General features: G+C 40.9%; 1 long non-coding RNA gene across 1 annotated transcript; it reads right to left on the reverse strand.

The window, feature by feature from the left end:
• Positions 1-497: 497 nt before the first annotated feature.
• On the reverse strand, positions 498-21,085 carry LOC146441179 (uncharacterized). Its single transcript, XR_014850413.1, has 3 exons — positions 20,928-21,085; positions 12,658-12,764; positions 498-660 (listed from the first exon to the last, which is right to left on the reverse strand). It is a non-coding gene; the product is annotated as an uncharacterized LOC146441179 (long non-coding RNA).
• Between the last annotated feature and the right edge of the window lie 1,662 nt (positions 21,086-22,747).

The following is a 22,747-nucleotide window of genomic DNA, read 5'->3' on the forward strand; positions in this document are numbered from 1 at the left end:
GAAAATGTCTGCCCCAAACATGCGTGGTTTGACTGCATCAGAAAGATGATAAACAGCAGGAGGCTGTAACCCTCGGGTCACAGAGGCTGACCCAGTGACTGCACCTGCCAAAGGTGACAATGGGAACCTGCAGCAACACCAAGCACTGGCTGACTGCTTTCTTGTCCCTGAAAAAATCCATCTCTGAAAGGACATCTTTGCCTCTGATTATTTTTTCTGAATATGTATTGGTTTTTAACGGCTGGTGAAGCATAATCAAAGAACATGTTCATTACTGATGTTTGTCCAAGAAGTTTCTACTCACATCAGCCTCTTTTCCTGACAATGCCAGTTTCACAGATCCATTTGCATCACATTGGGGAAGTCCTATTCATGCATCATTTGCAATATGAACCATCTGTTTTACTCAAAACAGAGATAACAGACAATGCAGTCTCAACAGTGAAGGGATTCATTTTTTAATCTTTGTGCACATTTGTTAGAATAATTTGCCTTTATTCAAGCTTAAAAATACTGTCAGAGCAAACACTGGCCTGCAAAGATCATAGTGATTTAATTAAAAATGTATAAAATGTCAAAGTTGGCTTAATGCTCCTGTGGGAAGGAAATATGGCCAAGTTTCCAGCCGCCTTGAGCACATATTGGTTTATATGAATTGCCCTGGAATGAAAAAAATATTTTCAATCAGAATTAATTATAAATTGAAGTTAGTCAAAGTGTATTTATCTTTAATGGCAGCACTGGCACATACAAAACTATATACAATCTCTGTTGTAATGCTGAAACTGTTCTATGGCCCATTCTCAAGACTTCTTGTCAGAGGAAACAATAACTTCCTTTTCAGCTCCAGTAGAGTATTTATATATTCACATCTACAATAGTTATTCCATCTCAGCAGAGAAGTAGCCAATTTTTCCCTAATTAAAGCCTCATTATGCCTTCTTAATAGAAACACATAGCTCTTTTCCACCTCCAAACACTTGCTACTTTCTAACAGTGCCCAAGGACACTCCATAAATCAGTAGTGGCAGTACAATTAGTACTAGGGATTTCTTGGCTCTTAGGTCTATTTTCAGCTGCTAAGCCAGCTCTCAGTTTCCATCCCCTGCCCACTCTTTTTGGTCTATACCAAGTTTTGTAGGTCATAAATACATGCAATGTCAAATTAAGCACCCCTTATCACAGCCTGCCCACTCACTCAACAAAAAAATGCACAGAAAAGAAGGTGAATGAGTATTCCTTGTCACGGAATAAACTCTTGCATATTTACCAAAAGGGATAATGTGATTTACTTACACCATGAGAGTTCATGAGCTCATTCTTCCCCATCTGGCAATACATTCCTTATGCTAGTCTGACAACATAAAATATTCTCAATAGAAAACAAAAAGCTAGTTTTTTTGTTTGTTTGTTTTGGTTTGGTTTTTTTTTTAATTTTTTAGAATAAAGATACCATATTTTTATTTAACATCCAAGCAGTGGCTTCACAGATGGGGTTGAAATGTAAAGCAAGCTGTTTCCTAGCACCAGTGGAAAGACCTTCCCAGTGACATTAAAGTGAGATCTTCATGGACTTAAGCTTGTCCCTGGTTAACGTGGCACACAGTACAGCAGGAGGGCTGCATCCCTCTCACTGTGTTGGTACCAGATAATAGGTTAAGTGATGGGAAGAATCACTCATGTCTTCTCTCCCTGTACCCAAACAGACATAACCAGACACATATATTTAGTGGTATTAACTCCCAGGGGTTTCTTCCCTTAGATTTCTTTGCAACACCTGTTTCCACATTTTGTAAGGAGCTATTTCATGAGTCAGTGCTATACAACAGGTTTGGTACTCCTCTTGGTGCCTAACCTAAACCTTTCTGTTATCTATTTTCAGACATGACTGTGTGTTTCTTTATGTTTATCATTCTCTACTCCAATTCTACAGCAAAATAAATCTTAGATATTAAAATGCCCTCCTTCACTGAATGGAATGGGATGATCATGTCTCTGCCTCTGCTCATAGTATCCCTGAGAATGGAGTGTATGATTTGGTTTGCCTTTGTGGCTGCAGCAGCACAATGGGGACTCAAGTTAATCTTGCTGGCCACTAGAAGCCCCACAGGAGAACCTCTACTGCTGCATCAGTCAACATTTCCTATTATTTCCTTCCATGTCCAGCTACCTGACCTAACTTTAATAAAGAGAAAATCTTCTTGTAGTCTCATCTTCATGTAATTTTAGGTGCTCTTTCTCTGACTCACTTTCAGATCCTGATGCTAGGCAAATGCTTGTTTTTAAATCCATTTTGCATTAAAAACCCCCATGTTAGTACCTCACTCCTTCTGCCATCTTAATCAAAATTGTGGTTTATTTGACTGCAACATTTCTTGTTCAGTAGTGTCTTTTGCTGTATTTTTCTTTCCAAAAGTCTTGGTGAATTCCAGGGGAGGAAATGCTCTCATCATCTGCACTGGGATTTTGTACAGAATCAAAACAAACTGTTCTCTCATGTGTAGTGACACATTAATGCCAGATTTCTCTGCTTCATCTCCACAGATCTCCTTGGTTCTCAAATGACCCATGATCTGTGGAGCAGGAAGGATGGGCTGGAAGCCCTGGTACAGCAAACCTTCCCTGAACCCTACAGATTGCAGTGTCCCGCCTGTGTAATCTGAAGCTGTCACTGCTACATGGATAAAAGCAGCTTAGCTTAGAAGCACAGAAATGTTCAACTCATTAGACTTACCAGGCCTTCAGCTGCCTTCTAGATGTGGTTCAAAGTGTTGGCTTCAATCAAAGGCTGTTGGTAATTGCTCCAACATCCAAAATTATTGAACCAGACATTATTTTAAGTCAAAAGAACAAATTTTAATTTTTTTTTCCCACTGACACAGAAAAGAGACAGAAGCTCACCTATTCTCTGGTTCTTTGCCTTTTATTAATTTGGTGTATTAGGGGGTGATAGTGGGAATGAGGGGGCTTGCTGGGCTTTCTTTTTTTCCTTCTTTATCCATTTGGGTGTCTCACAGAGAGCAACTGGGTTTTTTTTCTGCTCTAGTTTACAACTGAAGAAGTGTTTTACCTTCTATATTGTTTTCTTTCAGTTCAATAAAAAGGACAATAAAATACAACATAAAAATCTTATGATTATCTCACATGATTTTTCAGACTGAACTAAATGACTGGTAAGATGTAGAAGGGAATGAGGAGAGAGCTCACTTTTATACCACCGCCCCCAGAAAAGTTAATTTTCTGACAGAAGTTAAATCTACATTTTTCTGTAAAGCTACCTTAAGAATAACCGTCATAAAGGGCTTATATCATGCTGTAGCTTCTGGGTATTTCTGTATTGTTGCTAGAAGAAAGGTAACTCTGATGTCAGGAAATGCCAGTAACACCATGCCCAGCATAATGCAGATAAGCTAAAAGCAATGTAACCTTTAAGAAAACATCAAGCTGCTATTTAACTACTGCACATATTAGCTATCTGGCACCCCAGGCTAGAAAAGTGGATGATGCAAGTGTCTAACCTTTAGTGCAAATGTCTTTGTATGTGAATTATCCAAGCTTTGCGACCTGTGGCTTCCTTACCCAACTCACCTTCCAGCACAGAACATGGGATGAAGCTTTTTTCAAATCACAGGGAGGAAAAAAAGAAGGGGGTTTGATAGAGAATGGGAGACAGAAAAAACACATAGCAGGGAACAGGGAAAGTGATTCAGTCACTGCTTAATGAGAATGGGAGACATACAAGGAGCTGCTGCAAAGCATGACAGCAAGAAATATAAGGGAAATAGAAGGGAAAGTTGTTACATCAATTTAGACTTAGTCAGGCACCATGGACCCAATACTTTTAAACAGCCTGTGACTCCACATCCTCCTTCCTAATGTCCAGTCAGCTGTAAGTACAAGATTGTAGGTTAAATAAATATGATTGTAAATGACAGCATTTAGCTGTCTAATTACTTGCTTGTTCCTGTAATTTATCTGACTTGCAAATCTATCTCCAGGAAGGTGGGGATAATTTAATTACTCCTCATATGCAGGAAAACTTGGCAGGCACAGATCTGTGGCTCCAGGTGCTGAAAGTGTTTTCAAGCATAGTATAATGAGGTATTTTATTCAGGTATTACTCTGACTGGGGGTTCTTGGTTGGATTCTCAGTTGAAATTACCATGCACTGTTCTGCTCTGTATTTGTTCTGCTCCATACTCACACACAGAACATATACTTGTTTCAGCTTGTAAAAACAACCTTTTAGCCAAAGAAGCATGCAAGATACTGCATACTTGTTTCACTTGAATGTTTGTGCACACTGTGCTTTTTCTGAGTCTGAGCAGAAGGCAACAACCTATAATTAGTGATGATGAGAGATCTATAAATATGTTAAATATTCTTTTTGTCTTCCAGGAGATTGTGTGACTTTGGGTTTTCTTTAGCAGGAGAACAGCACACGATTCTAGTAAATGATATTAAATTATTAAATGATTCTAGTAAATTATATTAATGACAGACTCAGACTTGCTCTTCAATAGCAAAAGATTTATCCTACCCTTAAGACAAGGTAGGATAAATAGGAAAGGCATGCAGCTATGTTCAAGGGAGGTTGTGATCGTCTGTAGCAAGTCAACTGTCTTTGGGCTTTAAAAGGTTTCTTTATAGGAGTGAAAAACTGAAAATATGAAAATAGAAAATCTCTGCAGACCAGTGGGAGGTAGGCAATGGTTGTTGTGCAATTCATTTAGTACTGGTAGCTGCTTTCCAGCCCCTCTCCTGCCAGAACAGAGATGAGTTTATAGGGGAAAGGAACTTAATTCCCACAGTGGCATGTAGAGGTTTGGAGAAGCATTATGCACACTTAACTGCATTATATCCTGCTTTCCTTATGTGATAATCCTCACACTATGCATATACGTAAATAGGCATTTGTTTTTAGCACAGCCTTCTTCTCAGAAAACTATTTTGGAACTCCTTTCAAGTATTTTTCTTACTAGCAATTTATCTTCTTTTGATATAATGATGATTGTTCATGCAAATACAAGGCAAGCCAGAGAGGGATATCTGTGCAGGATTAGAGCTGCCTGGGAGAGCAGCTACAGTAATACCAACACACCCCTCAGCAGAAGGATAGCACCTGGCAATGCACAGAACACATGATAACTGTAAACCACAGATTGCAGCCCTCTGTGCCCTCCTTGTCAACTTCGTACACATTGGTGGCTCTCTCAAAAACAAGCCTGAAGTGACCTGACACACAGATTAGGAATGCACTACCTTCATTACAAACTGCCATTTCAGATGTACTTGATCTGCAGGGCTTGTCCTTCTGTTCACCTCTGTAGTAAAACACTGAATGGATTTGAAAAACAGAGGAGTTCTTCAAGACCTCTGTCTTAAGTATTTGTAATCCTTGGGACATTAGTTTGGGAAAACTTCACTGCCACCAGTTTAAAAACTGGTCCATTATTTAAAAATTGTAAGTGGTCCTTTCTCCTGTGCCTTTGCAATTAACTATTTCTTTTTTATCCTCACCTTACATAACTTCAGTTACATTTGGCGGGTGACCAGCTGACAATGGTTCAAGCAATTCCCTGTAATTCATGGAAATCAGTAAAGGAAATCAGTAAAGATTTCATTATCCACACACAGAGCCCAGTGGAGTATCTCTGGCACCTACCAGAAAGAGGTACAGATGTTGCAATTTTCTTGCTCCAGGGTAGTAGGGCCAGAAATCCTGAGGCTGGGGGCCTGCAGACACCCCCTATTTCCCTGCCTGTGCTTTCAAAGCCTGCTTAGGATGGGCACCAGCTGTGTTGCCTTCCACTGGGGACAGGACCGTGTCACTGAGAGCAGCCAGAATGAGTGCCCAGTTCCAGCTTGTGTTAGAGTGATCCACAGCTCTCTCATTCCAGCCTGTCCAGTGCCTGGCTATAACCTTTCAGAGTACAATTCCCAGCTTGGGTCCCAGAAGGAGCTGCCCTTGTACATCCCCATGACACATAAACTCAGCATGGTTTGGGTTTTTTTTAATTCCAAACTGTTTACAAACTGCTGTGTAGAGCTACTATGTGTAACACAGTCTGTCTGTCACTGATACTCAAGTGCACTCCAATCCAGGATTGAAGGGAGTCATGAAGCTTCAGAGAGGTTGGCCAGAGAGGCTGTGGAGTCCCTCTCTCAGTGGAGACACACAAAAACCATCTGGACACAATCCTGTGCCATCTGCCTTAGGACAACCCTACTTGGGCAGGGAGGCTGGACAAAATGACTTTGGTCCTTTCCAACCGGACCATTCAGTGATTTTGTGATTCAGTGGAGTCAGTGTTTCCTTGAAAAAAGGCCAGGCAAATAAAAGAGATGACACTACATCTCAGTAAGGATGACTGTATACCATTACTGTGACATGGGATCTTTTTTCCCCTGATCTTTGTGATGAGCATGTGACAGTGTCACTGGGAATATGGTACTGTCATGAAAGTGAGAGACATGCAGCAGAAGAAAAAAAAATTGAAGGACATTACAGTAAGAGAGGAGCACAAGTTATAACCCATAGTGCATAAACATGTGCTATTTGTCACTGTCTGCTTGCACACAAAGAGCCTCAGTGCCCCCAGCCCAGTGCAGGTCAGGCTGCTGGTGGTGGAGCAAGAATCCTCCTCCCGCTGGCACTGGCTGCTGGCACCTGGTGAACTGGTCAGTCTAACATCAGGAAATGGCAGTGACAGATCAGTGTTTGTGCTTGATATGCTCACAGCCATGCCAAGCCAGCTGTTTTCCGCATGTCTCTGCTATTTGCTTTCTCAGGCTCACTAGCTGGTGGTGAACACGAGCAGCAGTGGCACAGGGCACAGCTCTGTGTGGCTCTGTGCTGCTCTCACGTCTCACCTGCTGCAGGTGTGGGCCAGAGCTGTTACTCCTCCCTCCACTGCTGCCAGCCCTGCCCACAAGGCAGCTGGCCTGCCCCTCTTTGGCTCCCAGGGAGTCCAAAGCCTGGGGAGCTGGGGCAGAGTCACCCCCTCCCCATCTGTTGGAGGCTGGACAAGCTGAGCCATAGCCTGAAACTTCACTCTAGGGACACCACGAGTTGCACAACAAGCTTGTTACATGCAGATAAGGCAAAAGTCACATTTAATTGTCCATGAAATAAAAACTGACCCCCAGGTGGAGGTGGTGGGTTCAGGGAGCTGAGCCAGCCTTACTGGGGTTCTGTTGCTGCATCCTGATGCCAACACAATTTCCACAGCCTCCAGTTCCACAATCCCTCCTTTGATGTGACTCAGTGATCTTTTCAGGTGGTTAATTCCACCACCTGATCTGCTTTAGCACTGGAAAAGGTTTATACCTGACCTGAATCTCTGCTTCTTTACACAGAGCTGATGAGCATTCATTTTATCCCTCACAGTCTTGGGTAAGGAAAACTGTTTTTCTGTCCCTTCTTTTCACATTTCAGATGTTTGTACAGCATTATTATATTCCTGTGGATTTTGGATTTTTATTGAAGGTATATGAGAGAGGGGAAGAGAGGGCATACCTAAGAAAAGGATCTCCATATTAAATTATGGAGGAAACTGAGCAAATATTTAGTATGTGTATATGCATACGTTAAGGTAAATACATATAGGAGGATGCTGTATTTTTGTATTCACAACAAAATACACATACATAAGTAAAATCTAATTTTCATCATAAAAATGCTTCATTAATTAGTTGCTGTTTTAATGCTACATGAAAATTTTTCCCCTCTTAAAAAACAGAATTCTGAATGCCTCTGAATGCAGCCAAGCTCACACCAACCAAAGTCTCTATGAGAGAGGACTAGGGAGGAGTTTACTCATTTACTTGTCACATACTGAGTTATCTGAATGCACAGTAAAGGAGTCACAGTGCACAGCAGCGTGGGCTAGTGCATGAGCAGAATCTCCATAATCTCCAGTGCCCATTTGTCATAATATCTTTAGCTCCTCTCTCTGCTTCTGCAGCCAGTAAAGCTGGGTGTCTCTAGGCACCCTAGAAGACACCAGATACCCAGTGCTTCCCACAGGCGTGGGATAAGTGATGACAGCTTTGGCTGCTGCTCATGTACTGATCACACAGAGGCAGGGGATGGCACAGCCCTGGGCTTTACTCACTTTTTGCATCTCTGCTCTGCACAGAGGACTTGTACCTAGATACTCCTCAATGGGCAAATAGAGCTTAGACCCACACTTATAAGGCTCAGGCATACACTGGACAGGTGCTGTGCTGCTGTGCTGGGCTTGTGCAGGCTACACATTTTGTGTGGGTGAGCAGGGCTTTGGGTTGCAGATAGCCAAAGGTCCACCACCTCCCTTTGGGGCCAACTGCTGACCCATGAGACCGCTGACCATTTCCCCTTGCAGAGTTTACAAACAGAGCCTCTCTCCAAGGCAACTCAGCTCCATGCTCTTAGCTGATCGTTTCAGGGTTTGCACTGTAAAAAAGGTCATGATCGTGCCACTCTCTGGGTATGAAGAAAAGCTCAGTGGTTTTCTTTCTGTGAAGTCTGAAAGGCATTTCAGATCTTGAACTGCTGGAAAACCAGCAACCCTCCCCATGATTTAATTTTCAAAGGCACTGACTTCATTCCCAGAAGGCAGTGATAATGCTGGCTGTAATCAAAAGGGCTGTGCCTAAGAAGAATTAGAATTCCCCTCCACCTAATTTTTACTGCCTGGTTACATGACAGCAAAAAGCTCTGCAGAGAGAGGGTAGAAATGCTCTCTCCCCACCACCCCTGATACAACCAGGTCTGTCCAAGTAGGACAGATCCATGACTACTTCCCACCAGCTTTACTTCAGTGTAAATGTACTGACCAAAAGAGCTCATCTCTTCAGTCTCCTCCTGCAGCTACTTCCTCTTTTAATGCTACAATGCTAAGACTAAATTACAAAATTATCAGAGGGGAAACCTGGGGGAAAAGTAATGATTTCCAGCTACTCAGAGTCTCCATTCTGAGGGAATAATTTGCTGTGTTTGTAGGTGCTTGTTTCCCCTATGGCAGGGAAATAGGGGAGAGCTGGCATTTCCAGTCATCAGCTTCTGAAAGGCAAACTGAGTGCAGCCTGTCTGCTAAAATCTGGCGAAGACTGAATTATGCAGAGAAGAAAGGAGGACCATATCATTTGCACAGCATGCTATATATTTTCTTTCTCTGTGTTCTCGTTATGCCTCAGCAGTCTTCTCTACCAAAATACTGAAATACAATCCTTCCTTCTGAGAACACAGTGAATAATTCTTTTCTAGATAAATTCAATCCCAGGAAAGGCACTGATCTTAATGGCAGAGTAGCTGATTGAACTAAGTCTCAATCCACTTTATGGCCAAATAATCCAAAGTCTGCTATTAAAATTTTCATCAAAAGATGCTGGCAGGAAAAGACAGACTTTTTATAACAGCTATTGCATGAGACCATTCCCTTAAAAACACTGCTTTTTTGTAGCCAGGATGCCTCTCTGGCTGGTTGGACCTTGCATATGGCTGCAACTGCCCCTCCTGTTTGCTCCTGTGGCAAGGCAAGCTGGCAGCAGTGCGTGGGCTGGCCAGCAGCCTGGGCTGTGTGCAGGGCACACGGCTGCTGTTGTCAGCCACCTCCAACGCCTCTCCCACAGCAAATGTCATATAAGGGAGAACTGGAAAACAGATTTGACTTACAAAACTATTCCCATTTGCCTTCTGTGGAGGCTGATGCTCTACCTCCTCCCTGCTAGTGGCCTGTATTTACTTTTTCTGCTTTCTGTTCCCTCCCCACATCAAGAAGGAGGTGACCATTCAGGCCTGAATTGACATTGCACCTATATTGTTATGTGTTTTCTGCATTGACAAATGTATCTGCTTTAATGCATCTTAAATACTGGTTCTCCATTATGTATTGTATTTACTGTTTTCTTGTAAATTTTAAATTTGCCTATATTAAATATTTTTCCACGAGGTTGATATATTCCTCTGTGATTTTATCATCCTACCTGCATTTCTCTTGTTTCTTCAATAATAAAAATTGTCAGGACTGAAGAGAGAGTTTGGCCACTTAAGGAGTGGTTTCAGTATTTCTAAGGGAGCTGCTGAGAAACAAATTTGCATTTGATATGATTCCATATTAACAGAGGTTGACCTTATCTGAACACAGCCTTAAAAGGAAAGTCTGCTCTGTCTCAGGCTTGAGAGTACACAGACATGTGGACCTTATGTAAGTAGTAATAAGTGTTTACAGCATTGCTCAGATATCTTCATTGTTCTTAGCTGTACTTTTGCAATACTTTTGTTTGTTCAATTTCCTTTCTCTACTGTAATCTTAATGTAGTCATAATGGATTTGATTATATGTTGTTGCTCTTTCTTGGCTTATTACAAACTGCTGGCAAACAATCCATGGCTCAAATGTGCTCCTGCAAAATCAGCCGCTTAATAACGCCAAATAACAAACAAGTCCTTGGTGAAGAATCTGTAAACCAAGCAAAGGGACACATCTCTGCAGTATGCTAAACAAGCCTCTGCCTGCAGTTAGCAGCATGACTGACAGGTGAAGATAAAGGGCAGAAAGATAAAGTAAAGAAAACTGTTTTTTGAAGCTTATACAAAATACCTTTTCTCTACAGAACACACATCACAAATGCAGCAGAAATGCTGTGGACTAGCATATAGTATGCAAGAAAACTTCTTCGGCATGACCTGGATGTCTGATTTCAGCCCCTCTTATGAGTAAAATCCTTGTCCCAAACTTAAAACAGTACAAAACCTCACAGCCTCTTTGTGCTCTTCTCCTCCTGGGAGACAACAGTCTCGACAGAAGATGCCTATTTGTGAGTCATTGGATAAGAGAGATACCAATGCTGGGATTTATAACAGCTCTGTGAAAAATCCAGCTCCTCATCTCCTTTCTGTCTTTTTCAGGCACTTATAACAAGCTCACTTTTGGGGTTCGATGCAATACTATGTTCAATCCTAAGATTTTATTTCCTATTTTATTTGTTTTAACAAAAAAATTAAAATAAGGCGTCTATTTAATAATTTCACTTCTGAGACAACTTTGACACCTCCATCACTTTAATCTGCTATCCTTTGATTTATGCTTGGCTTGTAAGCTCCTTGGGGCATAGACAGGATTTCTCTGTAATGTTTTTGATTGCCAGAGTAATAAGAAAAGAAAATAGTAATTATAATCTGTTGGTGTTTGTTCATAATAATAAATGAATGCTGAATGCCTCTTCAAGTGAACAAAACCACCATATCTTGCTTTTAAGGTCCTTAGATTTGAACTAATTACTCACACAGCCATTTTCTGTGCATCTCTGTGATTTAGACTTGCATCCCTGTGGAGGACATCTTGCAAGCACAGACTGAAGTTTATTTGGCAAAAAACAAGCACATGTACTCCTAGTGCTGGACTGGACCTTCAGGGAGAAAGTGATGGTTGCCCAGTCACAGCTGGGGGACTCTGTGCTGATTAAATTGAGGGGTATTAATGCTAAATGTTTCTTTAATCTGCTCTCATTCATACTGAGTCTGAGCAATGGCCTGAAACATGACTGCACTCCCTGGAGCAGAGAGTCCTCTGTTAAAGGACTGGGATTATAGGTCCAAAGAGGGATTTCTTCAGCCTTACCTGCCTTAACCAGCAAACAAAATCATGCATCAACATAAAACATCAGCACATTAGTTTTACAGAAACAGATATATTTTCCAACCAAATCCATGCAAACCTTTCAGTTTTGCACAAGTCGTGACTAAGTTGTGTTATTGTGGCTGTAAGCAGCACAACGTGTAAATAGTAAAATGCCACCTCACAGCAAGCCAAACTGTGTGAGGTACAACTGGCCATCAGTAGGACAGAGATAAAATCATGGAATGGCTTAGGTTGGAAGGGACCTTTCAAGGTTATCTTGTACAAACCCCCTGCAGTAAACAGGGACATCTTCAACTAACCAGGTTGCTCAGAGCCCCACCCAACCTGATCATGAATTTTTCCACAGATGGGGCATCCACCACCTGTTTGGGAAACCTGTTCCAGTGTTTTACCACCCTCACTGTAAAAAACTCCTTCCTTGCATCTAGCCTATATCGACCCTCTTTCAGTTGAAAACCACTGCCCCTGTTCTACCACAACAGGCCCTGCTAAAATGTTTTTCACCCATCTTTCTTGCAGACCCCCTCTAGGTACTGGAAGGCGCCATCCTGTCTCCCTGGAGCTTTTCTTTCTCCAGGCTGAATGACCCCACCTCTCTCAGCCCTGTCTTCATAAGAGAGGTGCTCCAGCCACTTGATAATTTTTGTGGCCCTTCTCTGGACCTGCTCTAACAGGTGTTAGAAAAACAACATGTTTTTCCCATGCTGAAGAAATACAGACATGCAGAAGGTCAGAAAATCCAGGTGGTTTCTTCCTATTTAAAATATTTTGGAACACAGGTCAGGCATACAGTCACTCTGAAAAGAAAATCGTCCAGATCCTGGGATCTGAGCACACTGTCCACTGCCATGCAGTGCTGGCACAAACACTGGCATGTTCCTATATCCCTAGAGTTTAACACACAGAAATGGCAAATGTACCATGCCCAGTTTTATTCTGCAGCATTTACAATAGCTGATGCCTTTGTCACCACACCCACTATTTTCTTACCAAGGCTGTCACTAAAACCTGCAGAAGCTGCATTTATTTACCTGGTCATGCATGAGGAAATCTCTGCTCTGCACAATGCTGCATTCCAGTTTTCTCCCAGGTGAAGTTCTGCTATGGTAGATGGGATACCACCTCTTGTCCAGAGGAGCTGAAAACAGTAGAAACTTTGCTTAATTTGGCTCTTGCAAGAATGAACACTAGAAACAGAGCAAAATAACACTTCCTTCTTACAGGGATGTTGGAGACCCACCTGAAACACAGGACTTACCTTTGTAGGTATAACTATCTGGACAGGGTGCACCATCCTCCCTACGTCTGCAAAATCTTGTTCTTCACCTAACCAAGGGTAGGTGAAGACCAGATGACCCATGTGGCTAATATTTGCCCAGCTGAGACAAAAGTAGTTCATGGTCCTTCAGCCTGTATGGGGTAAAATTCTACTCACTAACACTCAGTGGAAAAATTTAAGCTTGTTTCCATGAGATTGCTACTCCTTCGCTGTATTTTCCTAGAATCACAACCAAGAAATCATACATGGTGTTCTATGAATATACAGCAATGCCTAAAAAAATGCAGTACTGAAAAAATGAAGAGCTGTCTCAGAAAATTTTCTGCTAACCTTGCCTATTCTATTATTTTCAGCAACTGTCATCTGATCAAAAGTACAGCTTTATAGACTAAAATGTATAGAATTGAAGGAAGCCAGCATATGCTATTTTAGTGAGTGTATTATCTAAAGTAGGACTTCCATCTGTTTCAGACCTAATTATTACATCATCTTTATGTAGCTCAATTTACAATGAGTGAATTAAATGCTTATGTGAGTGGTTCACACAATGTGAAACACAGCTGTGTCATTTTTATAGACAGAACAGGGCAAAATGTTCTAGACACACTGAATTTCATTTTTCTACTGTGTATACAAAAAAACCCCCTTTGTAGCAAATATTTTTCCCACTCTTTTAGTAATACACAATTGTATTTGGAGAACCATACAGCATATACTTGGATTGCAATAAAATTCTGAATATTTTCATCTGCCAAAGACAAGACTGTGAGCTTAGTGATCAAAACAGCAGTCTCTTTGAAAAGCATTCAGCTGGTTCTTCCTAACCTAGCTGTTGCCAAACAAAGACAGATTAAGATTAATTGCAGTAATTAAACAAAGGGACAGGCTACAGCATTAGTAGCAGCAATGTATCACATTCATTGTTCCCAGATACCTTATTCAACAGGAAAACAGAAAATCACATGAGCTCTAGTCGATGTTATGCACATTTTCTATAAGGATTAACTCTTCAACTGATACCAGTTACAAGGCATGTGCATGTATAGTTTGCTATAGCATATTGCTCCTCAAAAATGTCTTTAGCTAGTGAAAGTGAGCTAGATTTAGAACATATTTTTTTAGTAGATTATAACCCTCTAAAATAGTTTAATGGGAACAATTTTTTTAAACTACCCATTTTTTAGTTGCATTTCAAAATTCTTCTGACAAGTTGTAGTGAAAAGAGAGGTAGAATATAGATTAGGGTCTAGAAAAAGCTCTTGTTTCGAACCATGTAAGGAATAACCACCATTTTATTTTTTCTTTCCCCTTATCCAATATTTTTACTTGCTTTTGGGTTGGGATTGGGTTTTGGTTTTGTTGTTTCTTTTTGTGTGTTTGCTTCAAAAGACATGCACTCTGCAAGGCCAGTTTTGGTCACATCAAGGGTTCAGGTTACAGTGGCACCAGGCTCCCAGCAGGACACTGAAAATTAGCTATATAGCATTCACAAGGCTTGGCTGTATACCCGTTCTGAAAGCCAGGATATTGGTTGTTGTTTCCTCAGAATGAAAAACGAAGGACTGCCAGATGTCTCAAATACACACCCTGTCAGGGTGGAAAGCTAGATTTAAAAACCATATTTAGGATATTCCAAGGTATATAAATAGTCTTTGACCAATAGTTTAAGGACTCAGCATAAATTCCATGTGCCTCCAAAGCTTCATCTCTCCCAGGACATTTCCCATCTCTTTCGTCGCCAAAGAGCTGGACACAAAAGTAGTCTCTGCTGAGGAAGACACGATTAGAGATTATTGCAATAAAATAAGAAAAAACCAAACAAACAACCTTTTATGTCCACTTCAGTGTGGCACAGACACAACCTGTTTTGCCAGGGTTGGTACAGCTTAAGGCTTAGTCATTAGTCATTAGGACAGAAATACACACGTTAAGAAATCAATAGGCAGTTTTGCAAGCAGAAAGGTAGCAGAAAATAAACAGAGCTGTACTCTAGGAAGCAATTATGTATTTTCCTCATTTAAGCTTTGAACTGGAGAGTGAATCTGATGGTGGGAAGAAAACATTAAGCACAGCTGAGGAGGGGAGAATGTGTCCCTTGCAAATAATTTCCCATGAATAGCTGCCTGCTCTGACATCTTTTGATTGAGCTATTTCGAGAGCTAACCCTCTGCTTGTAAATACTGATGCTAATCTTGTTTCAGAAATGTTTCATCTTGGCAAGGCATTAATAAACACTGTACCAGAAATGCTTGGAGTCCAGCCATGCACAAGGCCTTGCTATAACAGATCAATCAACAGTGGAGGTAGGTAAAGACCAGAAGGATGTTCAGAAGCCTTTGTGGCTCTTTGACCACATTTTGATTTGGCCAAGACCTGGTTTAGCTTTCCCTTTGCACAAGAAAATTTTAGCTTGTGTAGGTGCTCACAGAAAACAACTGCTAATTCACAGGTTGAAGTTTGCTTGATGAGAAAATAAAACTTGATTTGATGGAGAGAACAAGACCTCTGTAATGCAGTCATCCATCAGGACAGTACAGGTAAAGCAAGGGGATACCTACTCTCACTACTACAAATTACAGCAATAACCATTACAGAACATTCACTAATCACTTACAGAAAGGGGGTCCACTGTATAGGCCAAAAGTAGCTCATGTCTGCAGATTTTTAAGTCTCCTTAAACGAGTCAGATTTTCAGGAACCAAGGTCTTCAAAACAATCTCATTCTTCGGTTGTTTTTGAAAGCCATAATGCATATATCACAGCCTGTTAAATAACAACCAAACTACAGGAAGTTAGCTCTTATTGCAGTAAATTACTATTACTATTACTTGCAATGCTGTTGACAAAGATTGGCAGCCTGGGCTAAACAACTGGAGACAGTCCCCTTGTGGCTAGCACAGGTCTTTCCCATGAGAAATCTTTTTGTGTTTTATAAATAAAGATAAGGTTTGGATGTTATTAAAAACAGTGTCCCAAGACTTGGACGGTGCAGACTTGGCCAATCAGGCCTAGGGGGAGGTTTTTGACTGACCAATCTGGGTGAGTTTTGAAAACTCTATATATATGATGAAATCAAAACAATAAAGGCCTTTTCCTTCTTGCCACTGAGAACTGACTTCCTTACTCTGCTAGCTGCTCAACAGCGACATCCCCTCTTTGCAGGAAGTTTTGTAAAATATACAACACAAAAAAGACAAACTCATCTCTAAACAACTTCCACTCTCAATGATGCATTAATGGAAGAGGGAGAAATATTACTTTTCCTTATCCAGTGCATAGACACCATTGAACTTTCACCACTTATCTGAGGCTAAAGGCTGCTCTCATTTATGCCAGATGAAGAGTATTAATAGCAACAAGTGTCACCGGACGAAAGCGGTGAGTGAGTCTTTGGTACAGCCTGTTATTGATAAGACTCTGATCCCCTGCCCAGCTGAAGAATGAGACTACAGCTGCCAAACAAAGTGCTTTTGTTTGATGTGGTAGCTGCAGCCATGTAGGGAAAGGTGCCAAGTATGATTCTGAAGTAGCCTTTTAATAGCAGATAGCTAAAATGAGAGGTTGCTCTGAGTGGGAACACAACACATGTGGGGGGAGGCATTTTTGCTTGATGTGTGAAAGCTTACTGTTTATACAAGCTGATGCACATAGCATTACATAATTGTAATTGGATGCTTTTTTGTCTCAGGAGACATCTGAATTGTAGCCTAATCATTTGTACGTGACATCATGCACCCCTATTATCGAAACAAAAGTTTTCAATTGTACAAAGAAATTAAAAATCTGAAACAGAGTTTAGTAGGAGTCATATTCACCTTTTTTTTTCCATAGCTTTGCCTTACACCCCTATAACCAGTGAGATGTTTATGGAAATATACTTAAGGCTAAATTATTAAAAATGGAGACAACAATATCATGATTCTGTTTCATTCCAATAAAAAGAGAAATGTACTGTAGGATAAAAGTCAACAACTCATTACACAAGTCACCATCTAGTGGTATGTGAGAACATGATCTACTATTCTGTAAGTTCAGATGTTAAATAAACCTTGGGGTCTTAGGGACTTTAAATCACATCTTCAGTTCTGCTCTGAATGAATTTGTGAAAATATATATGTGGTACATGTGTGAATATATATTTTGTACATATATGTTCTGTATTATAGATGCATGTGTTAATATATTAGTATAGAGAGATATTTTAAGCAAATTTGGTGTTACCCTATGAAAAGTTTAGTTGAAATAAAGTTTTAAATCATGTATTTAAAATTATGGAGCACAACAGTTTGTAGGGGACATGTTTTTTATCTGTTTTCTCTCCTCTGTATGCATTGATATGTGTGCCTTTATTTATGTGCATCTGTAGCTGTATTTATCTGTCTGTAACTGATGCTCCAGAGCATACCATGGAAGGGATCTGTATTTCTTACTAGCTAGCTGAGCTGCAGTGGCAAACTTGTAGTTTACTAGTGCTATTTGGTAACTGCAGGAAGAAGTGACATCTCCCCCACTGCAGCTATCTGTTCAGAGGGAAAGCTATTAGGACTGACAGAGCAGCTCATTCTTGCTCATTATATTCCAAGCCCTTACAGATGAGGCAATTTTTCACTCTTCTCAGTTGTGATAAAAGCTGAGGACAAATACAGCATTATACTCTATTCAGCCTGTATCTAAAAATGTTCTGAATTTATTTATCTCTGAAGAAAAGCTGTATGCAAGCCAGCATTTTTTCTCTCCTCCAGTCTACCTTTCCTATTTGCATTTATATTTAGCATTATTTCACTTGGGGCCAAAGCTTTGAGACATTATTTGACTTTTACCCAATCTTTCTTCCTGCATTAGTCACCATATGAGATTTGTCCAACAAAGGACTAAATTAAAACTTCGCAGAGAGGATGTGCACCAGAACTTCCTGATGAAACAAAAATCACATGGCAAACAAGATATGACATCAGATTACAAAGGTGTACTGATGATGAGCCATAACATTCCTGTTCCTGGGCTTCCAAAATGCCAGAAGATTTTGGAAGAGGCAGAGAAATGAGACAGGCTTGGTGTAAAGAAGGATGATCTGCAAATAAACAGCTATGATTAGTAGTTGGCCATGTGCAGAATTTGTTGCTTGGACTCCCACAGAAAGTGCAGTATGATGGGTCACAGAAGCTGATACCAGGTGCTGACAAAGGCCAGCTCACCCTTTTCCCCACAAGGCAGCCAAGAGCAAGAATTTGACCGTCATGCTATTCTAACTGTCCTCTACTTTGGGGAGATATTTATTATGGAGAGCTCTAAAATTCAGGCATTGTGGTGGAAGATCTTTCACTGGTGAGCACTGCAGCGATTGAGCCAGACTTCATCAAACGCAAGAGTGCAAAGGAATGCAGTGAAACTATCTTATAAAACACCAGGTGAGCTTTGGGGATGAGTCTTTGTAAAACATAGTCAGCAAAGCAGGGACTTTTAAACACTTTTACCAGTTTTCAGCTCCTGCCTCCTTGTACTGAACCTGGAATAAGGGGAAGAGAGGGTACTTTCTATTTGGACTCATACTCTGGATTTGGTTCCCTCAGTGGCAGGATACTACACGTCAGCTTAGTCGCAACTAAAATATTTTACCTAATATTCCTCCATTTAGCTAATGCTTTTTAGCTTTTTTTTTTTTGGTTTGGATTTTTTGTTTTTGTTTAAGAGCAGGCATATGACCACTTACTGCAACTCAGCTCAAAAGAGATAACTGCTTAGGTCTTAGTTGTCTCCTTGAATTTTTAAGTCTGCCTGGGTAGTTCTCTGTGCAGTCTGGGAAGGGGAAGAAAGCTGAAACCATAGTGTCTCAGACTCAGTAATGACCCTGCCTCAGATATCCCGAGAGCCCTGATGCCAGTGGGAAAAGTGCAGATTCATACTTCCCCAGATTATGTACTAACCTTATAAATTCAATTCAGTTCTCTCCTGAATTAATTTCCTGGCTTCCTGTATTATTTTCTCTTTAAAGGCACCCAACCTTACAAAGGGCCAAAGGCACCTCTTGCCTGACCTCTCCTTTCTACCTGTGCTCTTAAAAAAATGGCCTTTTGCAGATGGGGCAAGATAGAACAATTTAAGTTGAAGCTTTGTAGCACAAACACAGAAGAATTAGAAACCAAAACACTGTAGATGAAAAGGAAACAAAGTGGATTTAGGAAATGCTAAGGCTCCACTGCAATTACTGGAAGAACACTGAGGAAGATGAGTAAAAAGCATAAGCCATCAGATCTACAAGTGGTGCGAATTAGCATTGCTGAGGTAGATTCAGGGGCACTACATTGATTTTCACCACCAAGGACTGAGGACTGTTACTAGGGAGGAATGTGTAACAGCCCTGTGAAGCACAAATTTTACTTTCTGTGGAGAATATTGTTTCAGTCTCTCCCACGGTTTGTCAGTGACTGCTCCCTGGTGAGAACATGAAGAAATTGTCAGGTCTATTAACCTTAACAAATGTAAATATGAACCCAAAATGTGGAAAAAATGCTTATATCTGCGATGAATTTCATTCTAACAGACTGCACAGCTAAACAGTCACTTACGCAGCCAACCCAGCAACAGCAGCCACTGAAAAAGAAAATTGTTCACCTCATTCCTTTCAGGTTGTCCTTCCTGCCTGTTTCTTGGTTTGGTGGCACCTCATGTATACAGCTGCACTGAAGGATGTTGGAGTCACTTGTGTGATTTATCCCAAATAAATTACCTTGCAAATGCAGGTCTTTCTGCTCCAGTTAAAATTGTTGCTCACAATTTTTCTATACAACTGCAAATAAATCTTACCCACCAATTCACTCACAAAGCTGCTGCTAGGAACAAGACATATGCTCAGTTCTTGTAGCATGTGACCGGAATGAGGAGCTATATCCCCCTATTTCTGTTCCCTGAAGGAGTGGCATGTCCCCTGTCCTCTGTCCCACAGGGAAAGAGATATTCTTTTTCCTGACAGAGACTATTTCTGATCATGGGGAAGTGCATGGCATCAGACTAACACCAGTGCTGCAAGACTGTTTGGAGCATGATTTAGTTTGGGATGGAGTCCATAATGTTTACATTTCCCATTAAAACTGTTGCAATAAAAGCAAGTAATCAGAAAGAGCCTTAGCCCACATTTCCATGTTTGGACTCATACAGGAGGGCCTAAGGGATCCCATTGCACTGGGTTGGGATGCCAGGAGCTGTGTGAAACAGCCTATTTCTCCACATTGTGAAAAAGCTTTCACAAAATTGCTTCCTGCAAGGACCATTACCCTGGAAGGTTTGGGATGGGGCTAGAGGGAGAATTGGACTAGGGAATTCTTTACTTGGCAGATGCTTTCTGTTTCCTGCCAACATACATATACAGGCCTCCAAGAAAGGCAGGAAAATCTCCCACTAAGTTTCAGTCTGTGCTTTAGGATTGGGCAATACTTGCAAAGCAGCTCTGCAGCCCATCTGCAGCTTGAGGAAGAGAGAAGTCAGTGTTTGGTTAATGCTCTCAGATTCACTTCTCCAAGGCCCACATTGATACAGAGACAGAAAGCTGAGCACTGCAATGTTTAAGAAGTCAGAGGCTGGGCCCTGCTTGGTGCTCCCATGGCCAAGTTATGCAGACTCTCAGGCTCAGGCCTACAGGCTGTAGAAGCTGAAGGAGCTCCAGCCCATGCTGTCCACCTGTGTCTCTGCACCCACACCGTGCCCCTGCTGCCCCCTCCACATCAGCAGCATGGCGCACACACTTCTGCATCTCAGCAGCTTCAGTGCCAACCTGATGCCCCAGGTCAAACTGCAGGGCAGAGAGAATGGAGTTATTCTCAAGGACTGGGCACTTGTGCTCCGTCAGCTCTGTTAGAGAGAGAATGCCTTCCAGCCAGGGGTTAAAATTTGTCTGTCAAACCCACTAAGGTGCTGGGCCTGTGTCTGAGAACTGGGAGTCCAAACCTGGAGACAAGAGACACTGAAAGCAGAGTAGGGGAGAGAGACTCCAATTTTGTCTTTCCCTTGGGCTGGATCATCAGTTACCTGTGAAGGTGGGTTTCAGCCTTCAAGGTTTCATTGAAGGCTCAGGCACTGGTAATGTGCAGTCAGGCACTGGTGGGATCACATCTTCCTCACACTGCAGGGCAGCAAGAGAAAACAGGATTCCCTTTGCTTGATAACCAAGAGTATTAGGATACTTGCCCAGACAGCAAACTTTGAATTTCTGAGTGAGAAAATAAAAGAGAATACAGAAGAATTAGGAGAGTTGCCTTTATATGCAAGAATATTAATGAATATTTTCTACAGTATAGTGACACAAATCTCCTCAATGGAACAAAGATAAAAAACAGGACTATATTTGTCAGAATAACTCTGAGGTGTACATGGACATTAGGTTCCTCTAGCTCCATTTGCATTTGGATTAAAAAAAATGTATGCTTACTGTTCTTCCCTTAGAAAGAAGGCATCTAAATGTCAAAGGAGATTTTCTTAAATTTTGAGTTTTCTTGTGTATTTCAGTTTCCAAGTCAGAAGTAAAATGGGCAGCCCTTCATTTTATTTAGCACGAAATGAGTTACAAGGAAGTGGGACCTCTAGGAATAAAACGTCTTCAGTCTGTATGTTCATGTAAGTGTAAAATGTACTGCAAGGCAGATTGCTTCTCCAATTTCACTACACATTTATAATAATAAAAAAGTGGACTCTGAGGAGAAGTGAGCCATGAGCTGTGTTATTTGAACAGCTACATTAACACACAAAGAAAAAAAAGTGCAAAAGTTCAAGACAGTTCTCTATTAAGAGAAAAATAAAACAGCACCCAGAAATGCATTTTAAAAAGGCAGTAAATGAAAGATTGGATGAAATACATGATAAGAGCAAGTCTAGATGAATTTCCATTTGAAAATTAATAAAGGCTCCCAGCAACTAAATCAGGGGAAAGAAGGCAGGAATAAATGAGCACACAAAGGAAGGGAGGAGAAATCATACACATTGCAATGTACAGTCATTGGCACTTGGCTAAAATACAGGGTTGGAATGAATGAGAACCAATACCAATATTATAATTTACAATACAGAGATACAGAGAACATTCCATCGGTGTTTGGTAGGAGGGAAAACTAATGCCTGAGTCATTCAGAAAGCACTGATAGTCTGTTTATAATACCCACATCTGTCACACCACTCTCTGCTGTAATTACACTCTCCTTGATGGGAAAGAAGAAGATTATGTACATCCCCAGGGAAGGATGTACTCATGAATCTGCAGGCAACATTCAAAGAACAATCCACTCAGAACTTGCCTAATTCAAGAAGCAATAGAGCATACTGAGCCACTGAGCCACATTTCATCATCATAAAGCTAAACAAAAAGAAGGGACATACTTAACACTGAGCAGACCTTTGATAGCAAAGCAAAGAGATGGAAACTGGAGGAAAATACCTGACTAATACCTAAATAACTCCTTCTGGGCTGCCTGCAGGTAATCAAGGCTGGGGCTTAAGGACAGAATAGAATAAAACATCTTAGAAAGAAGCCTTGCTTGTTGACTTTCTAGCAGACAAAAAAACCAAAACAACTGTATATCTCTAACTTCTACTTGAAAAGCACCAACCTGAAAATGCCTATCCACCATGGAGCAAAAAAGTATTTTTTATCACTCAAGCACACTGAATATTTGTGAATATTTCCTGCTATTCAATCCACTTTGAGATAACTGAAAACAAGCTATAGCACTTCCAATTTAAACTGGATACTCAATGACTATATTATACATTGTCCATGTAGCTCAGCCTTAGAAAAAAGATATGGAGAATCAATAGGATTCTATACTAATGATGAATCTGTAATAGCTCAGAGTAGC

Source organism: Lichenostomus cassidix, chromosome 2 (genome assembly GCF_008360975.1).
Source record: "Lichenostomus cassidix isolate B80296 chromosome 2, HeHo_3.0, whole genome shotgun sequence".
NCBI classification, from domain to species: Eukaryota; Metazoa; Chordata; class Aves; order Passeriformes; family Meliphagidae; genus Lichenostomus; species Lichenostomus cassidix.